Below are 18152 nucleotides of genomic sequence, written 5' to 3' on the forward strand. Positions count from 1 at the left end.
TTTTTTATTAATTTAAATACATTTGAGAAATTAATTAAAATTACAATTTTATAAGCAAGTCAACTAATTGAATTCAACACATTTCTGTCTATTAATAATGTATTGGATTCGACTATATTACATAAGGTTGAGCTATTATGAAGTTTATAAATTAAATAAATACATAAACAGCCGCTAAACGGATGGCTAAACTGCTGTTCAGGAAATAGACATAGCCCGAATAGCAAACCCGCTGTCCGGGAAATAGACATAGCCCACCGCTGAAGACACAACACAACGTCGTACGCTCCTTTTAACAAAAGAAAAAAAAGTAAGGGTTAATGTAGAGGAATCAACACAATAAAAACACGATCGCGTGTGTGTGTGTGTGTGTGTGTGTGTGTGTGCGTGCGTGCGTGTCTCCTCTTTGCCATTTTGTCCAGCGTCACTCCTCTTCATTTCTTCCTCCTTCGAGCAGTCATTAAATTGACGTATTTGTCCATGTTTCGTCCAAACAGGCAAGTAAAAAGACTGCAGCTGAGTGAAAAAGTACAAGAGACAATTCAAGTTGCCAGACGATGACGTCAGACACACCCTGGACTCTGCCATTGGACAGCTCGCCACCACGTGACCAAAGCAGCCTCCTGGTAAATATTGTTTCACATGCTTATTCCAACTGCTGGTTGTGCGATGCTTTCTATTTTTCCAACTAAAAATGTGATGGGAATACTGTTTTTGTATTTAAAAAAATACTGTTTTTGTGGGTATTATTTGTTAAATGTGATATGGACCCCCAACAGAGAGCACCACTTTGTATCACTTTTGCCAGTGCCCTCAGGTGAGCTCCATGAGTCAAACATGACCTCGCCTGCTTTTGTCATTTGCAGGTTGGACCAGAATGAAGTGTTTGGATGATTGCTGGACCTTCTGCAGTCTCACTGCTGTGCAGATTTGGACCTCAGGGTCAGAAAGTGCAACATTCCTGCCACTCAGGAGCAATAATCCCATGGATGATTATGGACAGGCATTTTGGAGCAATGTGGTACGTATATTTGTTCATCTTGTTAGCATAAAACTTAATTTTTAATTACATTACACCCTTTAAAAGTCAACAAGTTCAATAGTTGAGCATCTAGTTTGATTCAAGACTTATACGTAGACACAATATATTTAATACACATTGAAGTTATAACGATTCATTTCAACAATGATTTGATCCTATAAAGAATTAGTGGTTGCCGATACAGTTCAGGGACCATATTATTTTTTTTAGAACGATCCGATCCGAAACGGTTCAGTGAGTTGAAATCAATTCACTAACTTTTTATCAAAAAAAACAACCAAAAAACAATCAGTTTTGTGAAATAAATAGTGGATACTAGACACTACAGCTGAAGTTTCCTATATTCCTGTTATTTCTGTAAAATGAATGAGTTATGGATACAAACAAACAAGTAAACAACAATTAATGGGCAATGCATTTACATCTTATTTGAATAAAGTACAACCAACACTTTAGGTTGAATTAACAAAGGGAAACCTTTTTGTTCACATTTTCACTATTCAATCAATTTTCAATAAAAGTAGAGTAACCAACATTTTAACAATAGATTTATCTGCTACGTCTGCTTTTTTTTTTTTTTAAGACAGTATTAATATAAAAAATAAACTGTACCCAACATCTCTTCAGGTCGAATCAACAGTAGGTTTACCTGCTACTTTTACTGTTGTTTTTTAATTTTTTTTACATAGAAATAATACAAATACAAAAAAAATGTATACACAAAATAAGTGCAACCAAATCTTTTCAGGTTAAAGGAGCAGCGATTTGACCTGCTACTACTCTCATTTTAATAAACAGCTATGATCGCAAAGAAAAGTCACAATAAATGCAAATGCCACAACACAATAACATAAAGCCATAACACAACAACTTTAAGCCAAAACACAACAATACAAAGACGGAAAGGAAGTGACAACAGAAGTAAGCGGTGTGACTACTTTTTCAGTTATTAATAACTACATTTTTTCAATAATACTAATATACTATGTTCAGTATGTTGATACGTCGCCGTAACTTGTGTTTAAAGTTTAAAGCTTAAAGTTGTGTTGTGGCTTTATATTATTGTGTTGTGGAGTTTGTATTTGTTGTGGCTTTTGCAATTGTGCGATAGCTGACAGTTGTTGTGCTGTAATTTGTATTGTCTTGTGGCGTTTACATCTCTTATGACCTTTCTCAGCCACTGTAGCTATCTGCCACTGTTGTTTTGCCGACTGATGGCGATGACGCCACTGACGGACAGACTTTAATAACGTTTAACGTCCTTATCTTTAAAAGTGTTAAACTTCATGTGAAGTCTGCTGTTCTTAAATCCAATGTTTTCCTTTTTCTCGTATCGATGAAATCGATTGATTAAAAAAAAAAAAAGATGTTGGCTCGATACCTCGATCAATGTAGTTGAATCTAAGTAATATAAATCGACATATCGATATGTCGATTAATCTTTACAACCGTAATAAATATATAAAGTCCTCTTCATGTATTTTTTGTTCCTGAAAAGGAATCTAGCAGTCATTTCCCACAACCTCAATTGGTTTTGAGTAACTGTACTTGGAACGGCCCCTTTCCAAATCCCGCCCCCTCTTGGTGTGATGTCATTTAGAGCAGTGGTCCCCAACCACCGGGCGCGGCCCGGTACCGGTCCGTGGATCGATTGGTACACGAGAAATAAATAAAGTAAAAAATAAAAAATAAAAAAATAAAAATAAAATTTATTAAATCAACATAAAACACACAAGATACACTTACAATTAGTGCACCAACCCCAAAAACCTCCCTCCCCCATTTACACTCATTCACACTCATTCGCACAAAAGGGTTGTTTCATTCTGTTATTAATATTTCTGGTTCCTACATTATATATCAATATAGATCAATACAGTCTGCAGGGATACAGTCCGTAAGCACACATGATTGTATTTCTTTATGACAAAAATAAATAAAAATCCCCTCCCCGGTCCGTGGGACAAATTTTCAAGCGTTGACCAGTCCGCAGCTACAAAAAGGTTGGGGACCACTGATCTAGAGAACTGGAGCCCATTTCCCCACATAGACCGTTTGGATAAAGACATGAAAAAATATTATTTTTATTACTTAATTACATGTTTTTGTTGCCCTGCACGGTCCATGATGACTTCAAAACTGATATGGTTCACATTATGAACAAAAAACTAATACAAAATAATCTTCCATAGACACTATAGTCTGTGTTTTCTCATGCTCTTTCAGCATTTCCTCAAGCATCTTGAGGAAATTGAAAGTAGAAGAGGACGCGACATACAATACTAGCAGCTTACCTTCTTTTTCTCTCAATTTTGAGCACAGGTGTACTCGTCTTTCACTGTTTTTCTGCATATTCTGACTCAGTCTTTCTCCCCTCGAGGGTGCTCCTGATTTTTGGGATCCCATTTGGCTTGAGTGTTTTACATTTTTTTTCCATCCAAACTCCAACCAAAACCCTTCTTCATCGATTTCAGAGTCATTAAAATGATCGCTGAATCATCGCTTATTTCCTTTTAGCAGGGATACATGTATTGCTTTTCCAATTGGCCTACTACGTCACACCACAGCACATCGTCATCATCACAAGTCAACAGCCCAGTTCTTTGTGTACCTGATGTCTGTTGTAATATTGGCACAGATTACAAATATTACACCTCTAATGGCTTTGCTGATTTTAAATAGCAGAGAGCATCAACAAATGATCTTGGATTGCGCTACGAATAGACACTACTACCAAGAAGGTCTCAGAGCGAATGCGGGTCTGAAGCAAAGAAAGACTGGCGAGAGAGAGTTGTTTTCAAGGAAATTTCGGACAGAAAATCATGGAAAGAAAATGTCTGAATGTCTTGAAGTTCATTCTATGAGCTCTGTGGATTGATGGAAGGTGGTTTAAATCAGAAGGAAAAGACCGTTCGTGCTCTGATACCGCTTTAATTCAGGGTTGCTATTATTCTGTGCAAGTTTGCCAGTTGTGCGGAATACAGAGTTATTGTTAATCCATTTGGAATGCATAAATACTGCGGGAAGAGGTTTGTTTCTTCTTTGGCTTTAAACCTACCTGCTTCGTTCTCTTCCATCTTATTCATATTTCATTTGGGAGTCCGAATGAAGCCAGCCTTGTACATATCCTTAACTGTACCTCCTTAAATAAATCTGTGTTTCTTTTTTTTTCTCCCATCGATGCACTTCAAAATGTTCAGTTGTTTTAATTTGTAAAGCACATAAACGGTCTCCTTCTTTCCACTTGTTGCCTATGTTTTGATTGAATTGTATCTGCTTCTGGGTTATATCACACGTGTTGAGACTGGCGCATGTGTGATACAAAAGGTCCCCTATGGCAGCCCACACCCACTCTAGGATCTGGTTTTCAATCGCATAATCTAGTTGTGTTAGTCCAACTTTTCAAAAGCCAAACATGATCAGGGAAAGGTGTTTCCAAGGGTTTTAGGAGGCTTGTTTTGAGACAAATTTGACAAATCAGACTAATTTAGTATACATGGAAACATTGTCACTGATAGAATGATATGCTATAGAGCTAGCGACAGATGCTGAAGGCTATAACCGCCCAAACAATCAGGTGATTCTTTAAGGTGTGTAGTTGTCAGTAAATACCCATTAACCTTGTACGTCATATCACCATCAACATGCATGTCCAATGGACTCTTTAATGGTGGTTATTTTCAGTAGATGTCCCAAGGTAGCATTTAAGTGACTGAGATGGTGCTGTGGCAGCTCTGCGTGTATAGTGTGTGATAAATGTGGCCTGTCAGGCAGTCGTAGTGGCGTCAGATGTTTCCCCCAGACTGTTGCTTCAGGAGGTAACCTTCCCTGAGCACATGACACACTTGACAGGCCGACTTGCTACGCGTCTCAAGCATGACTGAAGATACAGGAAGAGCTGAGAGCCCTGCACTTGTCTCAGAGTATAGCAACGTGGGTCATGCTGGTCTCTCATGATAGTCTTGTTTCACCTTGTTGCCTTCTCTGTGCGTTCACAGAAGCAGAAGCAGAGAACGGCCTACAAAAAACATGCAGCAACAACATTAATTTGGTTGCAGAAGCCCAGGATGAGGCACAAGAAGAAGCATGGGAGCAAGAATGCTACCCAGTGGTCTTCATGGAACTCTCCACCAACCTCCAACTCCTGCTGTCCTGACTCCCAATATCATGGATTATTTCCCTCTGTCTCATTGTGAGGCCTTCATTGATCCATATATCCAATCAGACTTGGCCAATTATATTCCTGTTCAAGCCCCGATCATCATCACCAAATTCCAAAACGGTCCCAGGGCCCGTTAGTGGCCGTCTTATGTAAAAAATACATTTACTTTTACTCATTAGTTTGAATCCCACAGCACACCGTAGTATTTTAGTTCAAAAACTGTCCATGAACATTACAGTGAATCTGCAGCTCCTCTTGAGCACAGCATGCAAAAAAAACCCACAACGGCATATTTGTGTGGGTGTTTCGAGTAATGTTGCATGCTTAAATCAATGGGATAGTTGTCCTATTTAATGTCACTTTATGCTTCTTTTCTGTATTATGCACTGTAAAATGAATGTAGTGAATGTTGTAAATTATTTTGTAAAATGCAACAATCCTTTGGTACAGATCTTGGTTGTTAATTTCTCAACATGCCTAATGAATGCGCTCCCTGATAATGACTTTTACTTCCACCACTATTCTGTGAAATATTGCCAGGTTGCATCCTGAAAAGGTAACAACTTTCCGATTAGGAATGCTTCGACAAAGCTCTTCACAATTGTGCATTCAGGTTGCACAGTCCAGCAACAGAAAGCGTCTCCCTTGCTGCCCCCTCCAAGTTCCCCACCATTAATCATGGAGCCTTTCTAACACTCCAACCACGAGTTCTAAACCCACTGGGCACCATGACAGGAATCCTCGCCTCCTACTTCCCGAGCCTCGCCAATACAAAAGCCAAATTGAGGTGCTGCAAGTCAGGGCTGGCCTCCCTCTCTTGAGGAGTGGGGGGCATGTTAGCTTTCCGAAGCCACAACAATCCAGAGTGTCAGCCGCTAATGACAGCATATTTTGCTAAAGAAACAATGAGGATTTTATTACTGGCACCCATCGGGCTTTTTCGGCATGTGATTAAAAAACAACAAAAACAGTTCCTGCTCATGATTAAAAAAATAAATAATCCATCCTCACAGAGCTAAATTCTGCACATGTAAAAAGAAGTCATGCTTGGTCTCTACACATTTCAAGAAACACACCACATATAGTCATTGAAACTTTTTAAAACACAAAGTTAAACTGGTTGAGTTTTTATATTCCTCCCACTGCTCAAATGACTTTATTTAAGGTTGATTGTATTCACATACACCTAATGTTTTAGGAATGATGTTAAATTTGTACAAACATACACCCTTACATCCTACAATGTAATAAGACCACACTGGGGAAATACAATACCAATTAATTTATTAAAAACAATATATATGTATATATACACTTATATATATATAAAAAAAATAAAAACATATTTGTAAATATGCAAACATATATATATATATATATATAGATTGAGGAAACCCCTCATGAAACAGGCCTGTAGAGATGAAATAGTCTTGTGATTTTTCCCCACACATACATATTACGCTCTACCACGGTATCGAGCACTATTTTTTTGGATAATCTAATTAAGACATATATATATATATATATATATATATATATATATATATATATATATATATATATATATATATATATATATATATATATATATATATATATATATATATATATATATATATATATATTATTGAGCATAATAAAATACAGTGCAACCAGAAAACCAAACAGAAATGTTCATTTTTTTGTGGAAAAATAAAATAAAATAAAAGATAATAATAATATAACAGTAATATTTATACACATTTCAATAATAATAATAATGTAAGAGGTATAAACTGAGGAATAAGGAAAAATATATATTAAAAAAATATATACACAAAAATTAAAATAACTAAACAATAACTTTATGCCATAAATAGTCAAGATGTAACAAATATTGTTGAATTATATATTGTGATGTTATTATAATCCACTGAGCTCAGATATCTGATTCATTCAGTATAGTCAATCAGTCTATGATGGACATCAGGGTTTTCCAGATTTTATTGACGTTTTTGAGGGAAGAGTGAAAACGTTAGCTCTTTCAATTTTATATGAAAAAACACTCATTTGATCCATCACTTGTAAGATGGAGGTAAAGTGTGTTTACAGTTCAGAAAAATTAAACACAGAGGTTGAAGAGTGTAGGAGGCTAAAACATGTTGAGCCTCAGCTGACAATCTTCCATTGTGTGGAATCCAAAAATATTTTTATAGGAAATATAATTGTACATCAATCAATCAATCTATGTTTATTTATACAGCCCTAAATCACAAGTGTCTCAAAGGGCTGCACAAGCCACAACGACATCCTCGGTTCAGATCCCACATCAGTGCAAGGAAAAACTCAACCCAGTGGGATGACAATGAGAAACCTTGGAGAGGACCGCAGATGGATGAAATTTCTTACAAAAAACATTTTGGAAATTATAAACGTCACAATCAAAGAAAATATAGCAATTTCTTAAAACTTCTTTGTGTGTTCTCATCCCCCAAAATAAGAAAAATCCTCAATTAGCCAAGTATTTATCGTCACACAAAAAAAGAATGAATCACGTTGTTACTGTTAGTATACGCACAGGCGAGCGGTCTACCCCGGGTCCCGACTCTGGACAGCCAGCACTTCATCCGTGGCCACCGGACCTGTGCCCCCCTCCCCCTCCACGAGAAAGAGGGGGGCAGAGCAGAAAAGAAAAGAAACGGCAGATCAACTGGTCTGAAAGGGGGGTCTATTTAAAGGCTAGAGTATACAAATGAGTTTTAAGATGGGACTTACATGCTTCTACTGAGGTAGCATCTTCAACTGTTACCGGGAGGGCATTCCAGAGTACTGGAGCCCGAATATCCATCCATCCATCCATTTTGTACCGCTTATTCCCTTCGGGGTCGCGGGGGTCGCATTTCTAACATCAACACTGCATTCCAATTTCTGGCAGAAATAACCAAAAAAAAGAAAAAGAAAAAAAAATGACAACGGTCATTAAGTTAATAATTAAAAAACACAAACGGCATCTCTGAAGCAGAAAAGTGACCAGGATCAGAAGTTTATAAGAATGAGAATCTGACAAAATGGTGCATGAGACAAAGGGAAGATCATGTATGCACCAGGAGCGCCAATTGAAGAACTTGTTAAGAGATCAATCAAGAAACTGGATAAATATTACAAATCATATCATCTCACAATACAAAAATAAAGAATGATGCAGTCGGATGGAAGAAAGTCAACAACATTCATCAACAACAGCACAACAATACAAAGGATTGCTGAACAAGAAGATCCAGATTTGGAAATGTTTCACCACACTGCAGAATTGAGCATCAGCAATCAATTTGACAATAACATATCAAGTATTCATCTCAACAGAAGAAGTAAGTTGGCCAATTTCAACAATATCAAGCAATATACTGTATTTAATTCGGTCATCATTATTAATGCTATATTGCTTAGTAGTCCACATCCTGTATCTATTTATACTTATATCTTTGTTTTGTTGATATAAGAGAGAGAGTTGGTCCACTCACATGATGCTAAACAGACTGTATAAAACACAACATGTTATGGCAACCAAAACCATAACAGAGCACATATTTGAAGCGAAGGACCACAACACATATTTGAATGCGAAAGTAACAGCAGGAAGGTCAGATACCTCTGCAGTCAAGACAGTCTTTGAAAAATGCCACCCATTGCAATTCCTTGATATGTAATGAGAGTCACATATAGACAACACTACACTACATGACTTACGCTTTACTCTGAAGCCCTACAAAACTTTGAAGGACATTTGTGAGTTCATACCAAAGGTATTTGACTGGATTTATTCCAAGGCTCTCAAGTACGTTTACATGAACTCATTAATTTCTTCGTGTAATTGAACATTCTGTAATGGAACACTAAACCGTTTCTACTAAGTTCAAAAAGGTGAGACACACATATAGTTAAAATGGCATACAAAAAAAGCTAAAAAAATGTTAGAAAACCAAAAACCCATCATCATGTAGTGGGTAGTATCTTTGATGCGGTGGGTGTCGTCCGCTTCTTCTTCACACTCGCTTTTCTCCGTTCTGGTAGTTGGAGGGCAGGATTTTTTCCATCTCTGGCTGTGGGCTGTTGCTGGCGAGTCGAACCGTATGTTTTGGGGCGGGTCATTCGGTGTATAGTCAGACAATCACTATGCCAACAAGCAGTGGAGAGGCTTGTGACTTAGTGACTGTATTTATGTAACTATGCTCCCAACTTAAAGCATAACAACAAGCCAAGACACAGCTGGTACCTCGAAATACTCAATAATTGGTTTACTCCTAAATCGAGGCATCACAATATGTATAAAACATTTCCGTGGATCAACCCTTAATCCAATGCAGGAATCCATAAAGAAAAAAATAATAGTATCAAAACAGATTAACCAAGTTTCAGAGCTATCTATCTTGCAGTTCCATTTAAAAGAACCATCTTGACACTGGTGTTGGCAGTGTTTTCATACTTACACTAATCTGATCCGATCCCATCATGCTTCAACTTTTAAACCCTGTATTGTAGCATGTAATAATTTAAGAAAAAACTTCGGAGGGTTTGTTCATGTTAAATTTAAACATTTCAATGTCCAAGGTGCAGTGGCAGTTTTTCTACACTACACCAAACAGGACATGAAAGTCCTACATTTTTCAAATGGCATAAAAACATTTTGATTCATAATTTTTAAAACTTGCTTTGCATTAATCTCTCAAAACCTTATGTCCGAAAGAAACACATTTTACTTATTTTAATCCTTTGAAGGACTTTTGATCAAACAATGTCACAGTTTTTAAATGGCATACAGGAGTTATTTTACTAGTTAAACCTGTCACATTGTCTGATCCAATGGCTTTTAAAAAGGTACAACACCCCCACCTCCAAAAAAACAAAAAACAAACAAATGCAATTCTGATGTTTCTGTAAAGGACTAAATTTCATAGATAAATTTGAGCAAAAAAGTAAAAATAAATAGATACAATTCCAAAATGTTACCCCTTTCAAAAACACAAGGGCTTTTATGTACTGTTTGGCTTTGGATATAATTAACATTGAATGTGAAGGGTTAAATTAAAAAAAGAAAAAATTGTGCCTCTTAAATTTAGAATATATATAGTACATACATATATGTACATATATATATAGGACACACAGTTACAGTACTGTATATATATATATGATATGCCAACTTTCAGCTCATTTATTAAACAACTAAATCGCTCCTGGACAGTCAAACCTGTTGCCACAATAACAATCCAACATGAAGTCGCCTGTTTTTTAAAAATTGTATTTCATTGATGATATCATAACTATGCTACTGATACTGTATTACTCTCTGTATGGTGTGGTTGTATGTTTTATGTCGGTTTCTTTCAGGTTACAGACTATGGATGGAAACTAGCACTAAATCTGGCAAATTTACTCCAATTTATTGTATGTCTAGAAATAATGTGCATAAACTAACAGAAACACACAACTCCAAATTAACCCAATGATTTTTTTTGTTGATTGAGCCAAGATGAAGGAGCAACACTACTTGATAATGCTATGACTCGAGCATCAATATTACAAAGAAACCTGCGCATGATTTTTGGACATACTGACAGTTTTATATGCACGGCCTTATGGTGAATGAGCTTCTGCAGAGGAACACTGACAGCTTTGAAACGAGGGTAGTAATGAGGAAGCTGATCCCCCAATGATTCTGGCTAGAAGGACTTCCCTCTCCTAATACACTACCTGATCGGTGGCTGGATCGGCTGTCATTCCGCAGATATTTGACACCAGTAGCAGCCGGTCTCCGAGGGTGTCGGGGGACCGATAGAGGTGTGCAAATTATGCATAACATGAGATTGGGCTGCACCACATGAGCATTCACCAAGGCGCTGATTGCTGGATTATTTAAGAGGAAAAGCGATAAAATTGAAAGCGGGAGCGGTAAAAGATTAAGGGGAAGTTCTCCCCTGAAAATATGTCTGTTTGCAAAAAGGGACAGAAAGGGGGAGGTGAGGTTTGTGTAAGGAAGGAGAAGACTGTCAAATTCTTGGGATTCTTGTACGTGTTTGGTGATTTATAATGTTACTGGAGATGAAGCTCAGTATGAGCTTTTCCTCTGCTTTCTCAACACATTCTTAGACTCAGACTTCCTTTTTTGTCATTCAAATTTGAACTTTACAGTACAGATAAGAACAACATTTTGTTGCCTTAGCTCCTTGTAGTGCAGGACAAAAGAGGAATAAGGTGCAGATATAAATAGATTTACTGTACAGATAAATATATTGCACTTTTGCATATGCATCAACGTTTACGGATGTATGTTATATTGTCTTTATAGTCCAGCGAGTTAATCCGTTTTTGGGGGAAATTGAGGGGTTTATTCTGATGCGTTCAAGAGTGTTATGGCCTATTCTCCAACAGTATCCAAACATTTGACTGCAGTTGTATTGAGGGTGGGGTCAATCAAGGTGGATCCCCAAAGGTCGAAGAAAGCCATTCTAACCAAAGGTCCCCAATGTAAAAGGGTACACTTAGTTTTATCACTATCATACTCTGGCAACAAACGTTAAGATTCACTGTCCTAGATTTAAAAACAAAAACAAAACATGTTTCAGTACAACAGGATATAAATGATTGTGATAACAAAATTGAGTGTTTTGCTCCAGGAGATCATCCAGATGCTTCCAGCGACATTCAAACCACTCATTCTCTCTTCTATTATATCATTCTAGCATTTTGCCTAGCTGCTCTTTTCAATTTTTATGTTTTACAACCCAATGACAAGTCACAGTGTTGTCATCAAGTACTCCTAAAGATCTCTCAGCACTGCTGCTGCGTTTACCACACAAGCTGTAATGGTGATGTATTTGGACAATGGAGCCTTCTACAGAGTGAAAGAAGTAAACAAATCACCCATGGGTGGAGAGGAGAGAACAACTTACTATTAGTGCCCATAAATAGACCATGTTCATTACATAAAACTATAATGTTTTCAGATTGGAGAGAGGCTGGTTAGGGATGTAGTTTGTAATCAAAACATAATTAACAGTCTAAATATATATTCCATTCTTCAGGGATTGAAAACATTTATTATCAGCTTTGTGAAATAAACATACTTATCTAAACTACTACAATGAAAACATAAAAAATATAGATTTTAACTATTTCAAAGGGGAATTGCACTTTTTGGGGGAATTTTGCCTATCGTTCACAATCATTATGAAATACATGATGACGGATGTATTTTTAAGGCATTCTAAATAGTAAATAAACATAAATAAAAGTCTGCTTACAACAGAGCCAATGGGAGGTCTTCTATTCCGCCCATAAAACCCAATAAATAACCACCAAAAAACGGCAACAATACTGCATTTGCATTTTGAGACTTGAATATTAACCAAGTATTAATGATATTATAAGCGCTAACGCAGACAAACTATTTATAGCAGCGCCGTTGTCATTAACTCGTGTGTCTATGTTGACATCATCGACTGGTGAGCTGCTTCCTCGCCTCGGTGCTCGTGAAAGTTTATTATAGATCATAAATCATGCCTCCAACCTTGATAGTAAAAGTATGAGGACGTACCCCGACAAATTGGTAACCTCCCATCCATCCATCCATCTTCTTCCGCTTATCCGAGGTCGGGTCGCGGGGGCAGCAGCTTAAGCAGGGAAGCCCAGACTTCCCTCTCCCCAGCCACTTCGTCCAGCTCCTCCCGGGGGATCCCGAGGCGTTCCCAGGCCAGCCGGGAGACATAGTCTTCCCAACGTGTCCTGGGTCTTCCCCGTGGCCTCCTACCGGTCGGACGTGCCCAAAACACCTCCCTAGGGAGGCGTTCGGGTGGCATCCTGACCAGATGCCCGAACGACCTCACCTGGCTCCTCTCGATGTGGAGGAGCAGCGGTTTTACTTTGAGCTCCCCCCGGATAGCAGAGCTTCTCACCCTATCTCTAAGGGAGAGCACCGCCACCCGGCGGAGGAAACTCATTTTGGCCGCTTGTACCCGTGATCCTGTCCTTTCGGTCATAACCCAAAGTTCATGACCATAGGTGAGGATGGGAACGTAGATCGACGGGTAAATTGAGAGCTTTGCCTTCCGGCTCAGCTCCTTCTTCACCACAACGGATCGATACAGCGTCCGCATTACTGAAGACGCCGCACCGATCCGCCTGTCGATCTCACGATCCACTCTTCCCTCACTCGTGAACAAGACTCCGAGGTACTTGAACTCCTCCACTTGGGGAAGGGTCTTCTCCGCAACCCGGAGATGGCACTCCACCCTTTTCCGGGCGAGAACCATGGATTCGGACTTGGAGGTGCTGATTCTCATCCCAGTCGCTTCACACTCAGTTGCGAACCGATCCAGCGAGAGCTGAAGATCCTGGCCAGATGAAGCCATCAGGACCACATCATCTGCAAAAAGCAGAGACCTAATCCTGCAGCCACCAAACCAGATCCCCTCAACGCCTTGACTGCGCCTAGAAATTCTGTCCATAAAAGTTATGAACAGAATCGGTGACAAAGGGCAGCCTTGGCGGAATCCAACCCTCACTGGAAACGTGTCCGACTTACTGCCGGCAATGCGGACCAAACTCTGGCACTGATCATACAGGGAGCGGACCGCCACAATCAGACAGTCCGATACCCCATACTCTCTGAGCACTCCCCACAGGACTTCCCGAGGGACACGGTCAAATGCCTTCTCCAAGTCCACAAAACACATGTAGACTGGTTGGGCAAACTCCCATGCACCCTCAAGGACCCTGCCGAGAGTATAGAGCTGGTCCACAGTTCCACGACCAGGACGAAAACCACACTGTTCCTCCTGAATCCGAGGTTCGACTATCCGGCGTAGCCTCTTCTCCAGCACACCTGAATAGACCTTACCGGGAAGGCTGAGGAGTGTGATCCCACGATAGTTAGAACACACCCTCCGGTTCTCCTTCTTAAAGAGAGGAACCACCACCCCGGTCTACCAATCCAGAGGTACCGCCCCCGATGTCCACGCGATGCTGCAGAGTCTTGTCAACCAAGACAGCCCCACAGCATCCAGAGCCTTAAGGAACTCGGGGCGGATCTCATCCACCCCCGGGGCCTTGCCACAGAGGAGCTTTTTAACTACCTCAGCAACCTCAGCCCCAGATATAGGAGAGCCCACCACAGATCCCCAGGCACTGTTTCGTGATAGGAAGACGTGTTGGTGGGATTGAGGAGGTCTTCGAAGTATTCCCTCTACCGATCCACAATATCCGCAGTCGAGGTCAGCAGAACACCATCCTCACCGTACACGGTGTTGATAGTGCACTGCTTCCCCTTCCTGAGGCGGCGGATGGTGGTCCAGAATCGCTTCGAAGCCGTCCGGAAGTCATTTTCCATGGCTTCCCCGAACTCTTCCCATATCCGAGTTTTTGCCTCCGTGACCGCCGAAGCCGCACACCGCTTGGCCTGTCGGTACCTGTCCGCTGCCTCAGGAGTCCTATGAGCCAAAAGAACCCGATAGGACTCCTTCTTCAGCTTGACGGCATCCCTCACCGCCGGTGTCCACCAACGGGTTATAGGATTACCGCCACGACAGGCACCAACTACCTTGAAGCCACAGCTCCAATCAGCCGCCTCGACAATAGAGGTGCGGAACATGGTCCATTCGGACTCAATGTCCAGCACCTCCCTCGTGACATGTTCAAAGTTCATCCGGAGGTGGGAATTGAAACTCTCTCTGACAGGAGACTCTGCCAGACGTTCCCAGCAAACCCTCACAATGCGTTTGGGCCTGCCAGGTCTGTCCGGCATCCTCCCCCACCATCGCAGCCAACTCACCACCAGGTGGTGATCGGTAGAAAGCTCCGCCCCTCTCTTCACCCGAGTGTCCAAAACATGAGGCCGCAAATCCGACGACACAACTACAAAGTCGATCATTGAACTGCGGCCTAGGGTGTCCTGGTGCCAAGTGCACATATGGACACCCTTATGTTTGAACATGGTGTTCGTTATGGACAATCTGTGACGGGCACAAAAGTCCGATAACAAAACATCGCTCGGGTTCAGATCCGGGCAGCCATTCTTCCCAATCACGCCTCTCCAGGTTTCACTGTCGCTGCCAACATGAGCGTTGAAGTCCCCCAGTAGAACGAGGGAATCACCCGGGGGAGCACTCTCAAGTACTCCCTCGAGTAAATCCAAAAAGGGTGGGTACTCTGAGCTGCGGTTTGGCGCGTAAGCGCAAACCACAGTCAGGACCCGTTCCCCCACCCGAAGGCGGAGGGATGCTACCCTCTCGTCCACCGGGTTGAACTCCAACGTGCAGGTTCTGAGCCGGGGGGCAACAAGAATTTCCACCCCAGCCCGTCCCCTCTCACTGCTGGCAACGCCAGAGTAGAAGAGAGTCCAGCCTCTCTCGAGAGAACTGGTTCCAGAGCCCTTGCTGTGCGTCGAAGTGAGTCCGACTATGTCTAGTCGGAACTTCTCCACCTCGCGCACTAGCTCAGGCTCCTTCCCCCCCAGCGAGGTGATGTTCCACGTCCCAAGAGCTAGCTTCTGTAGCCGAGGATAGGACCGCCAAGTGCCCTGCCTTCGGCTGCCGCCCAGCTCACATCGCACCCGACCTCTATGACCCCTGCTATGGGTGGTGAGCCCATTGGAGGGGGAACCCACGTTGCCTCTTCGGGCTGTGCCCGGCCGGGCCCCATGGGGACAGGCCCGGCCACCAGGCGCTCGCCATCGTGCCCCACCTCCGGGCCTGGCTCCAGAGGGGGGCCCCGGTGACCCGCGTCCGGGCGAGGGAAATCTGGGTCCATAATTTTTATTTCTCATTGAGGTCTTCGAGCTGCTCTTTGTCTGATCCCTCACCTAGGACCAGTTTGTCTTGGGAGACCCTACCAGGGGGCATAAAGCCCCCGGACAATATTGGGACACGCAAACTCCTCTACCACGGTAAGGTGGCAGCTCAGAGAGGAGAAAAAAAAAAAATTGGTAACCTTTGATAGATAATTCAGACCAGGCAATGGCGAGAACGACACGGAAAGATGCTTGGTTCCATACCCTTTTTCTTTGCGAGGATTATGAGTCATTGGTTGGTTGGAATTTATTTCAAACATGCATACAGTATCGATATGGTATATCACAAATTTTACATATTTTCTTTACATGTCCAAAAAGGAGCAGGAAGGAGCAAGGCTTATCTAATCCTCCCCCTTTTTCTCTTCATAGCAATCACTAACACATTCCTGTTTTCAATTCGTACTCAAATTACATCATTGTGTTCTAAATACATCGGTTCTTCTCATAAGTGGTTAAATTAGTTATGATTCACTTGATGAGATGGATAATATTTCATTTTCAATAAATTCCTGATGTTTATCATAACTCTTTTTCTTTGTACTTTGTAAACACTTTTAGTTTGAACAGCTTCTTAATCAATCAAAAACGGGATCATATTAGACATTGTTTGATTTCTTTACCTAATCCATTCCATAATTGAATTCCACATACTGATATGCTAAAAGTGTTGTATGTGCATACAGATGTTTTAAGTTAGACTTTTCTCTAAGGTTATATTTCTCCTCTTTTGTTGAGAATTGTTGTACATTCTTCGGTAGCTTGTTGTAGTTTGCTTTGTACATCATCTTAGCTGTTTGCAAATGCACCAAATCATTGAATTTCAATATTTTGGATTTCATAAATAAAGTCTTTGTATGTTCTCTTGTTGGTACTTGCGTTTGACATTCTCTTCTACGTTTACCAAATAGCAGTATTTGAGTTTTACTGAGATTCATAGATAGTCTGTTTTTGTCAAACCATTGCTTTAATTTATTCAATTCTTCTCTTATTATTTGTGTTAGCTTCTGTGTGTTCTCTCCTGAACAAAAATCAGGTGTGTGGTGTGCAAATATTACTAACTTTAAATCTTTTGTAACTTTACAAATGTCGTTTGTATAGAGATTGAACAATTTTGGTCCCAGTATTGATCCCTGATGTACACCACAAGATATATCTAGCTCTGCTGATATAGTTTCACCTAGCTTCATGTATTGCTTCCTGTTGGTTAAGTAGATTCTTATCCAGTTTAAAGACCAGGCCACTGATACCATTTCGTTTTAGTTTTTTAATTACGATATTATGATTACTTGTGTCAAATGCTTTTGTTAAATCCATAAACCCTGCTGCTGCACACTGTATACCATTTATTGCGTTGGTAATTTCCTATGTTATTTCGATCAATGGCATTGATGTTGAAATGTTAGCTCTGTATTCATATTGTTTGTCTGTGAGTGTTCCACTTTTATTCATTAATTTGTCCAATCTGTTGAATCATTTTTAAATGATTTTAGAAAAATGTGACAGTAAAGAGACAGGTCTATAGTTTGTAAATTGATGTTTGTTTCCAGTCTTATAAATTGGTACTACTTTTGCTATTTTCATTTTACTCTGAAATTTCTTCATTAATTTTTGTATCGCGTTCTTATCAATTTCGTGACAATCAGTTGAGGTCTTGGATTTGCATTTCTTTACAGTTTTGATTATTTCCACTTTTGTCACATTAACGAGGAACACAGAGTTGGGATTTCTCTCTATAGAGTCATTCCAGTCATCAACTGAGCCGGTAACTGGAATCCTTTGCTCTAGGTTGGTTCCAATATTTATAAAGTAACTATTAAAGTTTTCCACTACTTCGTTCATATTGTCGTTTGTTATGTTTCTGTCTATAAAGTATTTAGGGTAATCCTTCTTAGTGCTGTTTTTTGATGATACCATTGAGTATCATGTTATTTTTGTTCTTGTCTAATAGATTACTGTAATATTCCTTTCTACATGTTCGTAAAATGTTGGCTAGCTTATTTTTTTACTTTTCTGCCTCTATAGATTTTTGTGTCATAAATGTTCTATATAATTGATATTTTTACAAGCGTTTTTCAGTCCTCTTGTCATCCATGGTTAATTGGTCTTTTTCTGCTTTCTTCTGA

At 40.2% G+C, this 18152-nt stretch overlaps 1 long non-coding RNA gene across 1 annotated transcript; it reads left to right on the forward strand.

Moving 5' to 3' along the window:
* Window positions 1–496: 496 nt before the first annotated feature.
* LOC133653022 (uncharacterized) lies at window positions 497–6109 on the forward strand. The gene is made up of 3 exons (XR_009826641.1): window positions 497–626; window positions 867–1021; window positions 5041–6109. It is a non-coding gene; the product is annotated as an uncharacterized LOC133653022 (long non-coding RNA).
* The last annotated feature ends 12043 nt before the right edge of the window (window positions 6110–18152 follow it).

Source organism: Entelurus aequoreus, linkage group LG07 (genome assembly GCF_033978785.1).
Source record: "Entelurus aequoreus isolate RoL-2023_Sb linkage group LG07, RoL_Eaeq_v1.1, whole genome shotgun sequence".
Taxonomy (NCBI): domain Eukaryota; kingdom Metazoa; phylum Chordata; class Actinopteri; order Syngnathiformes; family Syngnathidae; genus Entelurus; species Entelurus aequoreus.